The following is an 18,985-nucleotide window of genomic DNA, read 5'->3' on the forward strand; positions in this document are numbered from 1 at the left end:
CATGGCACGCCTTCTACCATGCGTTTTTTAAGCGTTTCTGCAGCGTTTTTGCCACTGCGGAACCGCTTAAAAAACGCATCGTGGGCACACAGCCTGAAGGTGGTTTGGTCCTCGGATTGATATGCCTACTAATTGTTTGGGTTCTACCTTATACCACATTGAGGTGTATTTCCTGCAAGCACTTCTATGTATAATGTGTGTATGCAGTGGACCATATTGTGTTTTCCATTGCCCTGATTTTTTGGAGGTTTTTCCCTTGTCTAATTTTAATGTACTTTTTATTTTCTAATTGAATAAAATTGTTATAATTTTATATTTTGTCAGAATCTCTTCTTGTCTGGTGGTCATGTGCCGCTACAGACCTTTTTTGTGATATTAACAAAAGTAGTATTCCTGCACTTTAGAAATGTTGAAGAATTCTTCAGATGCAATATGTAATATGTATGCATAATGATTTTATCAGTCTGATATTTTATCTTCACAAACAAAGTTCAGTACTTCTAAAAACGAAAATAAGCGCTTAGTGTTCCATATTCCCTGAATGGAGTTGTCTGCCTGCCAATCCTTTGCTCCAAAAAAAAATCTCTGGCCATCTGCTTAGCAAAATTAGGGCAAGGCAGTCATTTGGAAAACAGCGAAAAGGTCAAAACTTTCTATGAGCAAAGCATCCGCTAATGATTTATAAAAGCATGGCGTGAAACTATTGTGACTTACATATGTAGAGTAATTACAGCATGCCGTCATATCCCTTCATGCTGCTCTTTGTGGCATTATCTTGTGAGTTGTTTCCCAATGTGCTGTATACATGCAGAAACACATTTCAATTTGAAGTTAATGTCAGTCCAATGGCACATTGCTAATACGCAGGCTGTGTGCTCTTCATCAGAATCATAATGGTTGAATCAGTTTCCATTGCATTCCCATGTTATCCTGCAGTGCAAGCAACCTGTAATGAGTCATAGCAGCCCTAAAATGCATAATGAGATGTATAATGGGACATTTGGGGGTCTTAATGTTTTTTACCGACTTGTAATAAATTGACAATATTCTAATTTAAAACAATACGAAGAACATAACAAACAATAAAAATCATCATCGAACACAATGATTTTGAATAGGCTGGAGAACTAATTCCATAAAGGAGCCCATTTCACTTTTTAAACATTTTAGATTGTAACATACCTGGCGGCGTCCTTGCATGGTGGTCCATCTCCCACTGTGCAAGAGGGCGCACTTGATCTCCTGTCCAGAATGTCTCTCTGGCTTCCCTCCATGCTGTCTGTTTGTGTCTGTTTCTGCTGCTTAAGGGCGGCGCCCGATCACTTCCTGCCTTTTGTACCTGCTGTGGGTCACACCCCTTGTGCGTCCTGAGCCTATTGCTGTCTGTCACTTGGTATATAGCTCAGCAGCTCCCTTCTATCCCTGCCTGAGCATAGTGTTTCCCTCAGTGTGTGCTTGCACTCTGAAGGTGCCAGGTCCCGTCTCTTGTCTCCTGCTTTTTGTATCAGTTCCCGTGTCTGAACTGAGTCCTGTATGTCTCCTGCTTTGCGGTATCAGCTCCCGTGTCTGAACTGAGTCCCGTATGTCTCCTGCTTTGCGGTATCAGCTCCCGTGTCTGAACTGACTCCTTTCTGTGTTCTCTTGTCTGTCCTGTCTGAACACGCTCCTAGCCTGTTCCTCTCGCCTTCTAGTGGCCGATTTCCTAGACCCGCTCCTGTGTCTGGTCTGTCCTGTCTGAACACGCTCCTTGCCTGTTCGTTCCGCCTCTCTGGGGGCCGTATTCCCAGACCCGCTCCTGTATCCCTCTGCAGTGTCGGTCTCCTCCGTACACTCAGTTCCAGTCTGAACTCTCTCCTGTCCTTTACCTGTTTTGCCTCTATGTCCGTTCCCTTCCTTTTTCTGCAGAGTCTGAACTCGTACCCAACTCCTGCTTGTTGTCTCTGCAAGTACTGTGTGAGTATCTGGCTCTGTCTTTCCCTTCCTGTCTGTTCCGTGTGAACAGAGCCCTGTCCTCCCTGCTCAGCCTTGTCTGCACTCTAGCTGTGCTTGCCTGTAACCCTCTGCCTGTATTGTTCCTGAGTCCCGGTGTGTACTGGGTCCTATCCCGCCTGTGTTCCTACCTGCTAGTGCCTCCCTGTCTGCACTCTAGCTGTGCTTGCCTTTACCCCCCTGCCTGCATACCCGCCTGCCTGCATACCAGTCGTGCCTGCCTATACCCTCCAGTCTGTGTGCCAGCCTACCAGCCTGTTCCTGTATTTCCCTGTGTGGGTCAACAGCCGTGTCCGGGGTCTGTCCTGGAGTAGCACCTGGTCCCTCTGCTCGGTTCCTCCTTGGTGCACTGGCGTCGTATGCCGTCGTGCGACCCTGGTCGGATCGGGTGAATACTTAGTCACGCCCCTCCAGGCATTCACTCTCCGGCACGGTCCAGTGGAATCACTACCAATCACACGCACACGCCGCTTAGCCCGGGCGTGTGCATAACAGCATGCTCAGGCCATGGTTCCCGTTGAGCCCCACGGCCTTCGCTCTTTGAGAAGTTTTTCCAGCGAATACATGCATTAAAATAAAATAAATAAATTTTTTCCCCCCCTTTAGCTGAGTTCCAGGCGAGTTACGCACCCGTCCAGATGGATCTATCAGCCCTCGTTCCTGCGGATCCGCCACGTTACTATGGGGATCCAAGACAGTGTCGTGCATTTGTGGAGCAATGCATGCTACACTTTAAGGCCTACCCTCTCTATTTTCCTTCCGATTGGGCTAAAGTGGCCTTTATGATTGACTACCTAGCGGGTGATGCCTTGAAATGGGTCACCCCCCTATGGGAAGCATGGGATCCTGTCATCCTTGACCTGCAGGCCTTCCTGGTGGCTTTTCGTATGGTCTTCGAGGACCCTAACTCTGAAGCCCCTGCTGAAGCTTCACTTCCCAATATCCCGGAGCAGCCCCGACGGGTAATGTGTGTGGGTAGCGCAATAGTCCTCCAGCCCAATGAGACTACTGCCCACCCAGAATCCTCACAGGGTGACTACGCTTTCCGGAATACTTCTCTCAACCTCAAGAGGCAGTCCAGACGTGCTAGACTTAGAGGCAAGCCGTCACGCCAGGGTCTGTCCTCCCTGAGACCTCCTGACCCCAACCTTGAAGTCCCTACTGAAGCTTCATCTCCCTGTATCCCGGAGAAACCCCAATGGGTAATGTGCGTGGGTAGTGCACCAGTTCTCCTGGCCGAAGAGACTTCTGCCCATCCAGACTCCACACAGGAGAACTTCCTGCACCCGGCATCAGATGCTTCTTTCTCTTTAACCGGTGTGCATGTCCAAGGATGCTCCAAAGCTGTGGTTACCTCAGAGTCTGTGCACCTCTACTACCTGGCGGAGGATCCCCTGTTGCCTCCTGAACCCTCCGGGATACCACTCGATGACAAATGGAGAGAGACTTCTCTACACCCGGTACTCAATACTTTGTCCGCTTCGTCCTGTGAGCCTGACAATGGGTACCCCAAAGTGGTAGTTACCTCCGAGTCTCTACACCCCTCCGACCAGGCGGAGGATCTCCAGTTGTCTCCTGAACCCTTCGGGGTGCTACCTGGTAGCGAAAGGACAGAGACTCTCCTATACTCTGTACCTGATACCTCGCTCGCTTCGTCCAGTGAGTCCAACTTAGTGTACTCCGAAGCAGAGGTTACTCCTGAGTCTCTACACCCCTCCGACCAGGCGGAGGACCTCCAGTTGTGTTCAGAATCCTTCGGGGTGCCACCTGGTGGTGAATGGACAGAGACTTTCCTATATCCTAGATCTGATACCTCGCTTGCTTCGTCCAGTGAGTCCGACCTAGTGTACTCTGAAGCAGAGGTTACCCGTGAGTCTCTACACCCCTCTGACCAGGCGGAGGACCGCCAGCTGTCTCCAGAACCCTTCGGGGTGCCACCTGGTGGTGAATGGACAGAGACTTTCCTATACTCGGTACCCGATACCTCGCCTGCTTCCTCCAGTGAGTCCGACCTAGTGTACTCTGAAGCAGAGGTTACCCGTGAGTCTCTACACCCCTCTGACCAGGCGGAGGACCGCCAGCTGTCTCCAGAACCCTTCGGGGTGCCACCTGGTGGTGAATGGACAGAGACTTTCCTATACTCGGTACCCGATACCTCGCCTGCTTCCTCCAGTGAGTCCGACCTAGTGTACTCTGAAGCAGTTGTTTTCTCTGAGCCTCTGCACTCTTCTGACCCGGCGGAGGACCTCCAGTTGTTTCCTGAATCCTCCGGGATACCACCAGATAACAAAGAGACAGTGACTTTTCCTCATTATGTACCTGATAACCCGTCTATTTCTTCCTGTGAGCTTGACAAGATGTACCTCGAAGCAGAGATTACCCTTAAGTCTCTGTCCCCCTCCAACCCAGTGAACGACTGGCCCTCGAATTCCCTGCGGAAGATTCTGGCAGGCCTGAAGAAGAGGGGGCGTAAGGGGGGAGGTACTGTAACATACCTGGCGGCGTCCTTGCATGGTGGTCCATCTCCCACTGTGCAAGAGGGCGCACTTGATCTCCTGTCCAGAATGTCTCTCTGGCTTCCCTCCATGCTGTCTGTTTGTGTCTGTTTCTGCTGCTTAAGGGCGGCGCCCGATCACTTCCTGCCTTTTGTACCTGCTGTGGGTCACACCCCTTGTGCGTCCTCAGCCTATTGCTGTCTGTCACTTGGTATATAGCTCAGCAGCTCCCTTCTATCCCTGCCTGAGCATAGTGTTTCCCTCAGTGTGTGCTTGCACTCTGAAGGTGCCAGGTCCCGTCTCTTGTCTCCTGCTTTTTGTATCAGTTCCCGTGTCTGAACTGAGTCCTGTATGTCTCCTGCTTTGCGGTATCAGCTCCCGTGTCTGAACTGAGTCCTGTATGTCTCCTGCTTTGCGGTATCAGCTCCCGTGTCTGAACTGACTCCTTTCTGTGTTCTCTTGTCTGTCCTGTCTGAACACGCTCCTAGCCTGTTCCTCTCGCCTTCTAGTGGCCGATTTCCTAGACCCGCTCCTGTGTCTGGTCTGTCCTGTCTGAACACGCTCCTTGCCTGTTCGTTCCGCCTCTCTGGGGGCCGTATTCCCAGACCCGCTCCTGTATCCCTCTGCAGTGTCGGTCTCCTCCGTACACTCAGTTCCAGTCTGAACTCTCTCCTGTCCTTTACCTGTTTTGCCTCTATGTCCGTTCCCTTCCTTTTTCTGCAGAGTCTGAACTCGTACCTAACTCCTGCTTGTTGTCTCTGCAAGTACTGTGTGAGTATCTGGCTCTGTCTTTCCCTTCCTGTCTGTTCCGTGTGAACAGAGCCCTGTCCTCCCTGCTCAGCCTTGTCTGCACTCTAGCTGTGCTTGCCTGTAACCCTCTGCCTGTATTGTTCCTGAGTCCCGGTGTGTACTGGGTCCTATCCCGCCTGTGTTCCTACCTGCTAGTGCCTCCCTGTCTGCACTCTAGCTGTGCTTGCCTTTACCCCCCTGCCTGCATACCCGCCTGCCTGCATACCAGTCGTGCCTGCCTATACCCTCCAGTCTGTGTGCCAGCCTACCAGCCTGTTCCTGTATTTCCCTGTGTGGGTCAACAGCCGTGTCCGGGGTCTGTCCTGGAGTAGCACCTGGTCCCTCTGCTCGGTTCCTCCTTGGTGCACTGGCGTCGTATGCCGTCGTGCGACCCTGGTCGGATCGGGTGAATACTTAGTCACGCCCCTCCAGGCATTCACTCTCCGGCACGGTCCAGTGGAATCACTACCAATCACACGCACACGCCGCTTAGCCCGGGCGTGTGCATAACATAGATTTTATTTTGTGGATTGTATTGGTTTCAAGTTTTAGAGCCGAAAGTGTTGGCACTCTTGAAGTTGTTCCAGAAAATGAAGTATTTCTCCCAGAAAATGATTGCAATTACATATGTTTTGTTAAAAGAAAAACAGGGTTTGGCACCATGTTAGCCAGTTGAAAAAAAAGATCTCAGTGGGAAAAACATGTCAATCTCGTAGTTATGATACGTTTTAATGGCTAACAAAAATAAAATAAATTATGTTACAATGCAAGCTTTCGAGACATCTTATGCCTCTTCCTCAGGCATGGTATAGCAAAATATATGAAGAAACACAAATATATGGACACACAAAAAAAGAAAAAGCAGATGCATGGCATAATAAATGGACATTTAAATAAACAAACAAACTGAGTTTAGAGAGTGAATCCCTAATTGGATTAGATTAGTGGTGTGAAAGTTTTATGGTCCCAATATTCATGTACAGTGCTGGCAAAAAGTATTGGCACCCCTGCAATTCTGTCAGATAATACTCAGTTTCTTCCTGAAAATGATTGCAATCACAAATTCTTTGGTATTATTCTCTTCATTTAATTTGTCTTCAATGAAAAAAACACAAAAAGAATTGTCCTAAAGCCAAATTGGATATAATTCCACACCAAACCTAAAAAAGGGATGGACAAAAGTATTGGCACCCTTTGAAAAATCATGTGATGCTTCTCTAATTCGTGTAATTAACAGCACCTGTAACTCACCTGTGGCACCTAACAGGTGTTGGCAATAACTAAATCACACTTGCAGCCAGTTAACATGGATTAAAGTTGACTCAACCTCTGTCCTGTGTCCTTGTGTGTACCACATTGAGCATGAAGAAAAGAAAGAAGACCAAAGAACTGTCTGAGGACTTGAGAAACCAAATTGTGAGGAAGCATGAGCAATCTCAAGGCTACAAGTCCATCTCCAAAGACATGAATGTTCCTGTGTCTTCCGTGCGCAGTGTCATCAAGAAGTGTAAAGCCCATGGCACTGTGGCTAACCTCCCTAGATGTGGACGGAAAAGAAAAATTGACGAGAGATTTCAACACAAGATTATGCGGATGGTGGATAAAGAACCTCGACTAACATCCAAACAAGTTCAAGCTGCCCTGCAGTCCGAGGGTACAACAGTGTCAACCCATACTATCCGTCGGCATCTGAATGAAAAGGGACTGTATGGTAGGATACCCAGGAAGACCCCACTTCTTACCCCGAGACATAAAAAAGCCAGGCTGGAGTTTGCCAAAACTTACCTGAGAAAGCTTAAAACGTTTTGGAAGAATGTTCTCTGGTCAGATGAGACAAAAGTAGAGCTTTTTGGGAAAAAGCATCAACATAGAGTGTACAGGAAAAAAAAAGAGGCATTCAAAGAAAAGAACACGGTCCCTACAGTCAAACATGGCGGAGGTTCCCTGATGTTTTGGGGTTGCTTTGCTGCCTCTGGCACTGGACTGCTTGACCGTGTGCATGGCATTATGAAGTCTGAAGACTACCAACAAATTTTGCAGCATAATGTAGGGCCCAGTGTGAGAAAGCTGGGTCTCCCTCAGAGGTCATGGGTCTTCCAGCAGGACAATGACCCAAAACACACTTCCAAAAGCACTATAAAATGGTTTGAGAGAAAGCACTGGAGACTTCTAAGGTGGCCAGCAATGAGTCCAGACCTGAATCCCATAGAACACCTGTAGAGAGATCTCAAAATGGCAGTTTGGAGAAGGCACCCTTCAAATATCAGGGACCTGGAGCAGTTTGCCAAAGAAGAATGGTCTACAATTCCAGCAGAGCATTGTAAGAAACTCATTGATGGTTACTGGAAGCGATTGTTCGCAGTTATTTTGGCTAAAGGTTGTGCAACCAAGTATTAGGCTGAGGGTGCCAATACTTTTGTACGGCCCTTTTTTGGAGTTTTGTGTGAAATGATCAATGATTTGATTTTCGCTTCATTCTCTTTTGTGTTTTTTCCTTACAAGTAAATTAAATGAAGAGAATAATACCAAAGAATTTGTGATTGCAATCATTTTCAGGAAGAAACTGAGTATTTTCTGACAGAATTGCAGGGGTGCCAATACTTTTGGCCAGCACTGTAAGATCAGAGGCCCGCTGCCCTCACTGTCTCTGGAGCAGATTCTTCAGATTTTATAGTGAGTCATAAATCCTCCTAACAGATTTAGTCCTGTGTGGAGGGTGTCAAGGACTGTAATTAGTTTGTATTCCCAAACCCTTCAATGTTTTTGTGATTTAAAGTTTCCTTTTAATATGACAACTTTCATATTGTTGATGTTGTGTCCTGGAACACAGAAATGTTTGGCCGCCGGTACATGTTTTTTTTTATCTGTAATCGTGTGCCAACGAGACCTCATCCTTGCTCTCTGTTTCTGTCCTGTTTCTCCCACATAGAGACCCCCAATAGGACATATGGTGCACAGAATTAAGTACATCACATTGGAAGAGGAACATGTGAATGTCCCAGGAATATTATAGTTCTGCTGTGTGTTGGGAATCTGTATCCTGTCTTTGGTCTTTACATGAGTGCAGGTTTTGCAGCTCTTCACATTGCAAGTAAAAGTTCCTCTTGGTGTATCTGAGAGCATTGAATTTTGGATCATGAAGTTTCTTAAATTTGGAGGTTGCCTGTAGCACAGCAAGGGAGTGTCTTTGAATATTGTTTTCAGCCGGTCATCCTTGTGTACGATGTGTGAAGTTTTTTAGCAGTTTTTCTCAATACTTCAAGCTGTGGGTTGTAGGTCACCACCAGAGGTACACAATTATTTCCTCTTTTTCTTCATATTGAAGTGATTGACTTCTAGGGATCCTTGTGGCTCTAATGATCTGGTCATCAATGGAGGTGGGGAGGTATTTAAAAATGTATTTTTAAGATGGGTTAAGTGTTCTTCCCTGTCCATTATGCTGGAACAGATACGATTATATCTAAGGGTCTGGCTGTAAACTATGGACTTTTTAATGTGTTGAGGGTGGAAGCTGTCCGATCTGAGGTATGTGGGATGGTCAGTTGGTTTCCGATACCTCGATGTCTGGATTTAATCATTTTGAATTTTTATGGTGGTGTCCAGAAAGTTGATTTCTGTTTTTGAGTGGTCCAATGTTAAGTTTATGGTGGGATGAAATGTATTGAATTTGTCATGGAATTTTAGAAGTTCTTGTTCAGACTCAGTTCAGAATATTAGGATGTCATCAATGTAGCAGAAATAGGCCAAAAGTTTGATGGAGCATGATGCTAAAAAGTCATTTTCCAGTTTAGCCATGAAAATATTGGCATATTGGGGTGCCATTTTTCTGGCCATAGCAGTTCCAGTACATTGCAGCGATAGCTCCTTGCCGAAAGAGAAAAAGTTATTTAGATAAATCTGGTGAGTCTTAATACAGACTCAGAAGGGATCATATTAGCTTCAAGAAACATTTGGCAGGTGTATAATCCATCTTCATGTGGGATGTTTGAATATAGGGATTCCACATCCATGTTGGCTAAAATGGCCTTAGGGAGAGGACCCATTGTAGATAGCTTTCTTAAAAGGTGCATGGTGTCTTGTAAATAGCTGGCAGTCTTCCTTACCAGCGGTTTAAGGACATTTTCTACCCACCCTGTGATTCTTTCAGTGAGTGTTCCCACCCATGAGATGATTGGCCTCCCTGGGTTACCTGGTTTATCAATCTTGGGAAGCATATAGAAAATTCCAATGCTGGGATTCTCAGGTATAAAGTCCAGAGGTTAGGGGAATCTGTACACAGACCATTGATGACTCTTTCGACTCCCTCATATATTTTGGAGTTGGGTCATCATCCAGTTTTGTGTAGTATTGTTTGTCCGTCAGTAGTCTGTGTGCCTCTTTAGAGTAGTCAGTTGTATTCAGAAGGACTATGGCACCACCTTTATCAACAGGCTTAATAGTGACCTCCTTGCTGTTCTTCAGGCTGTGAATTGCCCTTCTCTCCTGCACACTGATGTTAGGTGTTTCCTTAATTTTTTTATCCAATATCATGGACTGCACCAAATGTCTAAATGAGTCAATATATTGGTCCAAAATGGTGCTGCGGCCAGGAGGAGGTGTCCAGTCAGATTTTCTCTAGTCTTCTAGTTTGACATGTGTTTGGCTGCTTAGAATCCTCAAGTCTTCTTTACCATCAAATAACTCCTTCAGTCTAAGTCTTCTGAAATATTGTTCCATGTAACTACAAAGTTCTGTTTTGTCTAGAGTTTTTGTAGGACAAAATCTGAGACTACTGGAAAGCACACTGAGTTCTAGTTTGGTGGGTTTGCGAAATGACCAATTATTAACACAGCTGACTGTATCTGTGTCCTTCTGGCAGCTTTGCTCCATGCTGTTGTACTTAGGAGGAACTTGACGGGTGACGGAATAGAATCCTGCTTTCAGTCGAAGTCTGTGGAGTTTCTTTTTCTTGTTGTCTATAAGGTATGACTGTAGTGTTGTATAACAATGCTGTATTTTCTGCTGTACATTTCCAGGAAGTGTACTCCTTAAAGTTTGTATTTCCATTTGTGCCTTCTTCTTAGTACTGTAGAAAACATGAATAAGATGATTCCGTAGTCTCTCCAAAGTTCTGTAGCAGAGGTGTTGTGAATAATGAGTATTGTAGGTGTTCCGAATAGGATTTTTTAAGCTCAGTCCTTTGGGTGTTCTTTCTTGCATCTGGTTAAAAAGCCATGCATCTGCTTTTTCTTTTTCGTGTGTGCATATATTCGGTTTTCTTCAGATATTTTGCTATACCATGCCTGAGGAAGAAACCTAAAATGTCTCGAAAGCTTGCCTTGTAACATAGTTTATTTTATTTTTGTTAGCCATTAAAAGGTATTATAACTAGAAGATTAACATGTTTTGTTATACACATGTATATTTCATTTGTGTGTATTTGAACAACACAAAAAAAAATGAAAAAAGGCAAATTGGATATAATTTCACACAAAACCACAGAAATGGGCCAGACAAAATTGTTGGCACACTCAACTTAATATTTGGTTGCACACCCTTTGAAGTAAACAACCGCAATCAATCGCTTCCTATAACCATCAACAAGCTTCTTACACCTCTCAAGTGAAATTTTGGACCACTCTTCTTTTGCAAACTGCTCCAGGTCTCTCATATTTGAAGGATTCCTTCAAATATGAAAATAAAGTTTTTATGTCCAGCTTTAGGCTGCACTAACATCTATCTCCATGTGACATGTCCCAGTGCTGTCCATTTATTTCTTGGACTTTACACTGACCCACGGAGATTCATTGATCCATACACAAAAATGGATTTGTGTCTCCTGAGATTCAGAGCAGGTCCTAGTCTCATCCGTTTTAGGCATCAGACTCAGCCATTAAAGTCTATGGGGATCAATATAAATAAGATGACACATGGAAGACATACTTTGTACTTCAGAGTTCCATCCAAGTTTCATCCATTTTAAACTGATCCATTGTTTAGAGTCAATGAATAAAGAAAATTCAGACAGTTCACCTGCTTCAGTGAGAAAAATGGATGAAAAAAATGGACGTAAATGTATGCAACCAGGATGACATCTGAGAAAAAAATGGGTCAATTTTTCTCAGGTGGCAACACTCACATGGATGAGTAGCCTTAGCTTTAGCTGGACTCAAACAATCAAAAGGGATTGTACAGCAATTCATCACTTTGCAAAGAAAGTACACAAGCCGTAACAAGTCCGAAAGATCTATTTATTAATGTATGCAGTTTGTATTGTAAAACTTGATGATAGATGCGTTTTGATGAAAACTAACTTTGTTACCTGAACAGGCGACGGATTATTCTTCTGCAATCTGCTGCAAAACTGAATAAAATCATCATTTTGCTGGTGACTTCACAGCAGAAGCACTTGACTAGCTGCAGATTAAAAATCCACACCAGAAGTCAACTTGTGTACAGAAAATCTCTCCAATGACTAACAAGTCAATAATATGCTATACAGTATGTACAGGTACCCTACGGGTTCCTACTCAGAAACATTTTCTGTGTTTTGCATTTTTGTCTTCTGGCTTGTAAAAAAATGCTATGAAATACCAATGGAAAAAAAGGGGGAAAAAACTAAAAAAGCCATGGACACCCTGCTCTCCACTTTGGCACTTTAAACTCCTTCCCGAAATTTGGCACACACATACGGCACATGTCGGGGGCTGGCATCTGGAGATGGCTCAGAAGTCAAGCACTTTCCACACATGGAAGATGCTGGCTGTGTTATACAGCCTGCATTGCCATCTAACATCAGTGACCAGAGCTGGCTTCTATCACTGCTGTTAACCCTGTAAATGCCAGTGAGGCATGACAGTCGCATTTAAGGTGCACAATTGCTGTTTAACTTCATGTTGCCATCATGGAATGCTGATGAGCTGCCATGTTGGTTCTCATGTGAAAGGGTAAGCATCATAGGTGACTATCATTTTACTTATAAACTTCAATAACTTGATATTGCAGTATTTAGAACAAGCAATCAAAGTATTGCCGGTTCAAGAAGGCTAAAAAATAATGTATGTCCTTATACACAGTAGCATATAAAGCTGACAGATCGGCTTTAAAGGGAATCTATCACCAGGTTTTTACTACCTTATCTAAGAGCAGCATAATGTAGTAAAAGAGACCCTGGTTCCAATGGTTTACTGGGTTCAGCAGTTCAGACATAATCAAAGTTCTTACAGTGGTATGTAAAAGTTTGGGCACCCCTGGTAAAAATTACTTTTATTGTGAACAGTTAAGCAAGTTGAAGATGAAATGATCTCTAAAAGGGCTAAAGTTCAAGATGACACATTTCCTTTGTATTTTAGGCAAAAAAAACAATTATTGTTATTTTTTACATTTTAACCCCTTACTTACCGGGGACGTATTAGTACGCATATTTGCGATCCCCCCGTTCAGTGAGGGCTGCTGCGCTGAGCCCTCACTGAACGGAGCACATGTCAGCTGATTATTACAGCTGACATGTGCCCGCAACAGCCGCGGGAGGAATCGCGATCCACCCGCGGCTGTTAACATGTTAAATGCTGCTGTCAATCTCCGACAGCAGCATTTAACGCACGCTTCCGGGTAGCGCGTCATAAGCCCCACCCACCGGCGACCCCGTCACGTGATCGCGGGTCGCCGATGGGCGTGCATGACAACCCAGGGTCCGCAGCAGACGCCTGTGGTTGTCATGATCTGGTCGCTATGAGCGCCACCTAGTGGTCGGCGCTCATAGCACAGGACCATTTCTGCTGCATGCAGGGGACCTGCTCGTCTCCTGTATGTAGCAGAGGCGATCGGATAGTTGCTGCTTCTAGTCTCCTATGGAGACTATAGAAACATGCAAAAAGTAAAAAAAAAAAGTTTTTAAAAATATAAAAAAAAAATAAAAAAATATAAAAGTTTAAATCACCCCCCTTTCGCCCCATTCAAAATAAAATATATATATAAAAAAAAACCCACATACACATATTTTGTATCGCCGCGTTCAGAATCGCCCGATCTATCAATATATAAAAAGAATTAATCCGATCGGTAAAAGGCGTAACGAGAAAAAAATTCTAAACGCCAGAATTACGTTTTTTGGTCGCCGCAAAATTGCAATAAAATGCAATAACGGGCGATCAAAACATCGGATCTACCCCAAATGTTATCAATAAAACAGTCAGCCCGGCGCGCAAAAAATAAGCCCTCACCCAGCCCCAGATCCCGAAAAATGGAGACGCTACGGGTCTTAGAAAATGGCGCTATTTTTTTATTTATTTTTTTTACCAAATTTTGGAATTTTTTTTCACCACTTAAATATAAAAGAACCTATACATGTTTGGTGTCTATGAACTCGTAATGACCTGTAGAATAAGAAGGGCAGGTCAGTTTTAGCATTCAGTGAACGTGGTAAAAAAAATAAATAAAAAACAACTGTGGTATTTCACTTTTTTTGCAATTTTACCGCACTTGGAATTTTTTTCCCATTTTCCCGTACAGGATATGGTAAAACTAGTAATGGCGTTGAAAAGTACAACTTGTCCCGCAAAAAATAAGCCCTCACATGGCCATATTGACCAAAAAATAAAAACGCTATGGCTCTGGGAACAAGGGGAGCAAAAACGAAAATGCAAAAACGAAAAATGCTCCGGGGCTTAAGGGGTTAAAAACTACAAAAAGGAAAATGGGTCGATGCAAAAGTTTGGGCATCCTTGGAGATTTGTGTGCTCAGACAACTTTGCCCGAGGTTTAGAACTTAATTAGCCTGTTAGGCTATGTTCACAAATCATGTTTTTTTCAGTGATTTTTTTCTGCAGCAAAACCTGATCTCTTGCTAGAGGTTGTTCAGGATTTTTCTTGCTTTTTTGCTTGTTTTTTGGTGCATTTTTGGTGTGTTTTCTCAGTGCTTTTTTCATTGTCCTTTTGTCTCTTTTATACATGTACATAAAGTTCAGTGACAAAAAAAATCTCATTCTGGTTTTGGCACAAAAACCGCTGAAATAACGTTGGTGCATTTTTTCAGCTTTTGTTTCACCACTCATTACTTCAAATGGGTGAAATAATGCTGAAAAAACACTGAAAAAATGCTGAAAGAAGTGACATGCTCTATTTTGCAAAAAAACATGCAAAGCACAAAATCCTGAACAAAAAGAAAGCCCATGATGTGTGCATGAGATTTCAGGAATCTCATAGACTTTGCTGGTACTGTAAAACACAGCTGAAAATTTGCATCAAAAAATGCTGAAAAAAACATGATGTGTGAACATAGCCTTAGGGTATGTGCACACGGTGCGGATTTGCTGTGGTTTTGACGCTGCAGAATATCTGCACCATTTCCACACCTAATATGTAAATTAGGTTACTTGTGGGTTTTGATGCGTTTTCTTACATGCGGTTTTGCAGCATGCGTTTTTGATGCGGTTTTTATGCATGCGGTTTTTGTGTCTTCATGTTGAAATTAAGCAATAGGTTTTTTTTAAACAAACTTTATTGATCATTCATTATGTAGCGTTTATGTGTGTGTATGCGGATTTTCCTCATCTAATGCAAGTCTATGGGGAAAATCCACATGCGTTTCCGCAAGAGAAATAGACATGCTGCGGATCTGAAAAACACACCTCAAGTCAGTTTCCGCAGGTGATCCGCAGGTGCACAAAAACGCATAGTGGGCATGGGATTTCTTGAAATCCCATCCACTATGCTGTAACATCTGGCCGCTGCGATTTTGACACAGCATAAAGACGCAGCGTCAAAACCACAGCAAATCCGCACCATATGCACATACCATTAGGGTTATGTCTTGTTCACTATTATCGTTAGGAAAGGCTAGGAGATGCAAATTTCCCAGCTTTATAGAAAACCTGCCTCCTCTAACCTTGTGCCAAAAACATCAGCCATGGGTTCTGATAAGCAGTTGCCTAGCACTCTGGAAATAAAAATGTTGGAGGCCCACAAAGCAGGAGAAGGCTATAAGAAGATAGCAAAGCGTTTTCAAGTTGCTCTTTCCTCAGTTCAAAATATAATTAAGAAATGGCAGTTAACAGGAACAGTTGAGGTCAAACTAATGTCTGGAAGACCAAGCAAAATTTCAGTGAGACCTGCTTGTAGGACTGCCAGAGAGGTAAATCAGAACCCTCGCTTGACTGCAAAGGACCTTCAGAAAGATTTAGCAAACTTTGGAGTTGTGGTAATTGGTAAATTGTTCCACTGTTCAGAGACACCTGCACAAATATGGACTTCATGGAACTGTCATCACAACAAAACCTCTTCTGCGTCCTCACCATAAAATTCAGCGTCAGAAGTATGCAAAAGAACATCTAAGCAAGCCTGATGCATTTTTTAAACAAGTCCCGTGGGCCGATGAGGTTAAAATAGAACTCTTTAGCCCCAATGATCAAAGGTATGTGTGGAGAAAAAAGGTCACAGAATTTCAGGAAAAGAACATCTCACCAACCATTAAGCTTGGAGGTGGATCAATCATGCTTTGGGGTTGTGTTGCAGCCAATGGCACGGGGAACATTTCACGGGTAGAGGGAAGAATGGATTCAATGAAATTTCAACAAATTCTTGATGCAAACATAATACCATCTGTAAAAAAGCTGAAGTTGAAAAGATGATGGCTTCTACAAATGGATAATGATCCTAAACACACATCAAAATCCACAAAAGATTACCTCAAAAGGAGGAAGCTGAAGGTTTTATAATGGCCCTCACAGTCCCCTGATCTGAACATCATTGGAAATTTGTGGTTAGATCTCAAAATAGCAGTGCATGCAAGACGACCCAAAAATCTCACAGAACTGGAAGAATTTTCCAAGGAAGAATGGATGAAAATCCCTCAAACAAGAATTGAAAGACTCTTGGCTGGCTACAAAATAACATTTACAAGCTGTGATACTTGCAAAAGGGGGTGCCCAAACTTTTTCAACGGCCCATTTTCTTTTTTGTAATTTTTAAAATGTAAAAGATGAAAATATATATATTTTGCCTAAAATATAAAGGAAATGTGTCATCTTTAACTTTAGGCCTTTTAGAGATAATTTCATCTTCATCTTGCTTAACTGTTCACAATAACAGAAATTTTGACCAAGGGTGCCCAAAGTTTTACATGCCACTGTAGATGTAGAATGCAGCAGAGCTGAGAAAGATGACCCTGCCCACACCCATCACTGAATGTACATTGTGAGCTGTTTATCACTGGAGGGGGCGTGGTCGGTTGACTGAGCCCATAGCAGCTAGTCAGAGCAATAATAATGTCCTAGTGATAAAACCTTCATTGTAAATAAACAGCAGCACAAAGCCTGATAAGTGTTTTATCCTTGAATTATTTTTTTTAACCCCTTCCTCGTGCTGCCCTCAGATTACATAGCAAAGCCTGCTGACAGATTCCATTTAGGAACAAAGAACAATGGTATCTAAGCTACAGTTAGGTCCATATATATTTGGACAGAGACAACATTTTTCTAATTTTGGTTCTAGACATTACCACAATGAATTTTAAACAAAACAATTCAGATGCAGTTGAAGTTCAGACTTTCAGCTTTCATTTGAGGGTATCCACATTAAAATTGGATGAAGAGTTTAGGAGTGTCAGCTCCTTAACATGTGCCACCCTGTTTTTAAAGGGACCAAAAGTAATTGGACAATTGACTCCAAGGCTATTTCATGGACAGGTGTGGGCAATCCCTTTGTTATGTCATTCTCAATTAAGCAGATAAAAGGCCTGGAGTTGATTTGAGGTGTGGTGCTTGCATTTGGAAGGTTTTGCTGTGAAGAAAACATGCGGTCAAAGAAGCTCTCCATGCAGGTGAAACAAGCCATCCTTAAGCTGCAAAAACAGAAAAAACCCATCCGAGATATTGCTACAATATTAGGAGTGGCAAAATCTACAGTTTGGTACATCCTGAGAAAGAAAGAAAGCACTGGTGAACACATCAATGCAAAAAGACCTGTGCGCCCACGGAAGACAACAGTGGTGGATGATCGCAGAATAATCTAAATGGTGAAGAGAAACCCCTTCACAACAGCCAACCAAGTGAACAACACTATCCAGGAGGTAGGCGTATCAATATCCAAATCTACCATAAAGAGAAGACTGCATGAAAGTAAATACTCATAAGCGTCAAGAATAAAAAGGCTAGATTGGACTTTGCTAAAAAACATCTAAAAAAGCCAGCACAGTTCTGGAAGAACATTCTTTGGACAGATGAAACCAAGATCAACCTCTACCAGAATGATGGAAAGAGAAAAGTATGGCGAAGGCGTGGTACAGCTCATGATCCAAAGCATACCACATCATCTGTAAAACACGGCGGAGGCAGTGTGATGGCTTGGGCATGCATGGCTGCCAGTGGCACTGGGTCACTAGTGTTTATTGATGATGTGACACAGGACAGAAGCAGCCGAATGAATTCTGATGTATTCAGAGCCATACTGTGTGCTCAGATCCAGCCAAATGCAGCCAAACTGATTGGTCGTTGTTTCACAGATGGACAATGACCCAAAACATAAAGCCAAAGCAACCCAGGAGTTTATTAAAGCAAAGAAGTGGAATATTCTTGAATGGCCAAGTCAGTCACCTGATCTCAACCCAATTGAGCATGCATTTCACTTGTTAAAGACTAAACTTCAGACAGAAAGGCCCACAAACAAACAGCAATGGAAAACCACCGCAGTGAAGTCCTGGCAGAGCATCAAAAAAGAGGAAACACAGCGTCTGGTGATGTCCATGAGTTCAAGACTTCAGGCAGTCATTGCCAACAAAGGGTTTTCAACCAAGTACTAGAAATGAACATTTTATTTACAATTATTTAATCTGTCCAATTACTTTTGGTCCCTTTAAAAACAGGGTGGCACATGTTAAGGAGCTGAAACTCCTAAACCCTTCATCCAATTTTAATGTGGATACCCTCAAATGAAAGCTGAAAGTCTGAACTTCAACTGCATCTGAATTGTTTTGTTTAAAATTCATTGTGGTAATGTCTAGAACCAAAACTAGAAAAATTTTGTCTCTGTCCAAATATATATGGACCTAACTGTTTTGAATTTGTAAAATCAATTTACTCAAGAAACTACATAAGCTACAATTATTTACTATTTTTTTTATTTAAAGTTCTCTATTCTGCAAGCCCTGATGCAGGAAAGAACATGCTATTACCATGCATATAGTGCCCTAGTGAAAACTGAGCAGCTGGCATGCGAACTGTGAAGCAGCAATCTAACGTCAGTGATACCTTAGAACTATATCCAGCACACAATTTATATGCAGTAATTAATTCACTTGTCTTCTCAATAATGTCTTGGTGCAGATGTTTCTACTTTTTAACTCTCTCAGTATAGCACTTTTATTTACGTGTAGCTTATAAGTGTCAGTTTGGTAACAGCAGGCAGAAGTAAACACTTGTCAGAAATGGCAGACAAGCAAAATGATGCTCCCAGAGGCAGTAGTCACTTGACTTCTGCTGTCATGTAATATTAATAACTCTGGTTGCTTACTATGACCTAGCGCACCTGACAGAAAATACAAAGATTTTGTTTCTTTTCAGCCTGACTATATCCGACAGGTGTTATTTATTGTATATGACAAATTTTTCATTTTCGGAGTGATTTCTGTAATGCTACACCTTCAGACTGTGACCCATGGTTGCAAAGATAACTTATTTTTGTTGTATCACTTTTTCAGGCCATCATTCATACTGCTGCTCTATACATATGAAAGGTGA

The sequence above is a fragment of the Phyllobates terribilis genome, unplaced genomic scaffold (genome assembly GCF_046119375.1).
Source record: "Phyllobates terribilis strain yellow unplaced genomic scaffold, ASM4611937v1 Scaffold_3__8_contigs__length_932513732, whole genome shotgun sequence".
Classification (NCBI taxonomy): Eukaryota; Metazoa; Chordata; class Amphibia; order Anura; family Dendrobatidae; genus Phyllobates; species Phyllobates terribilis.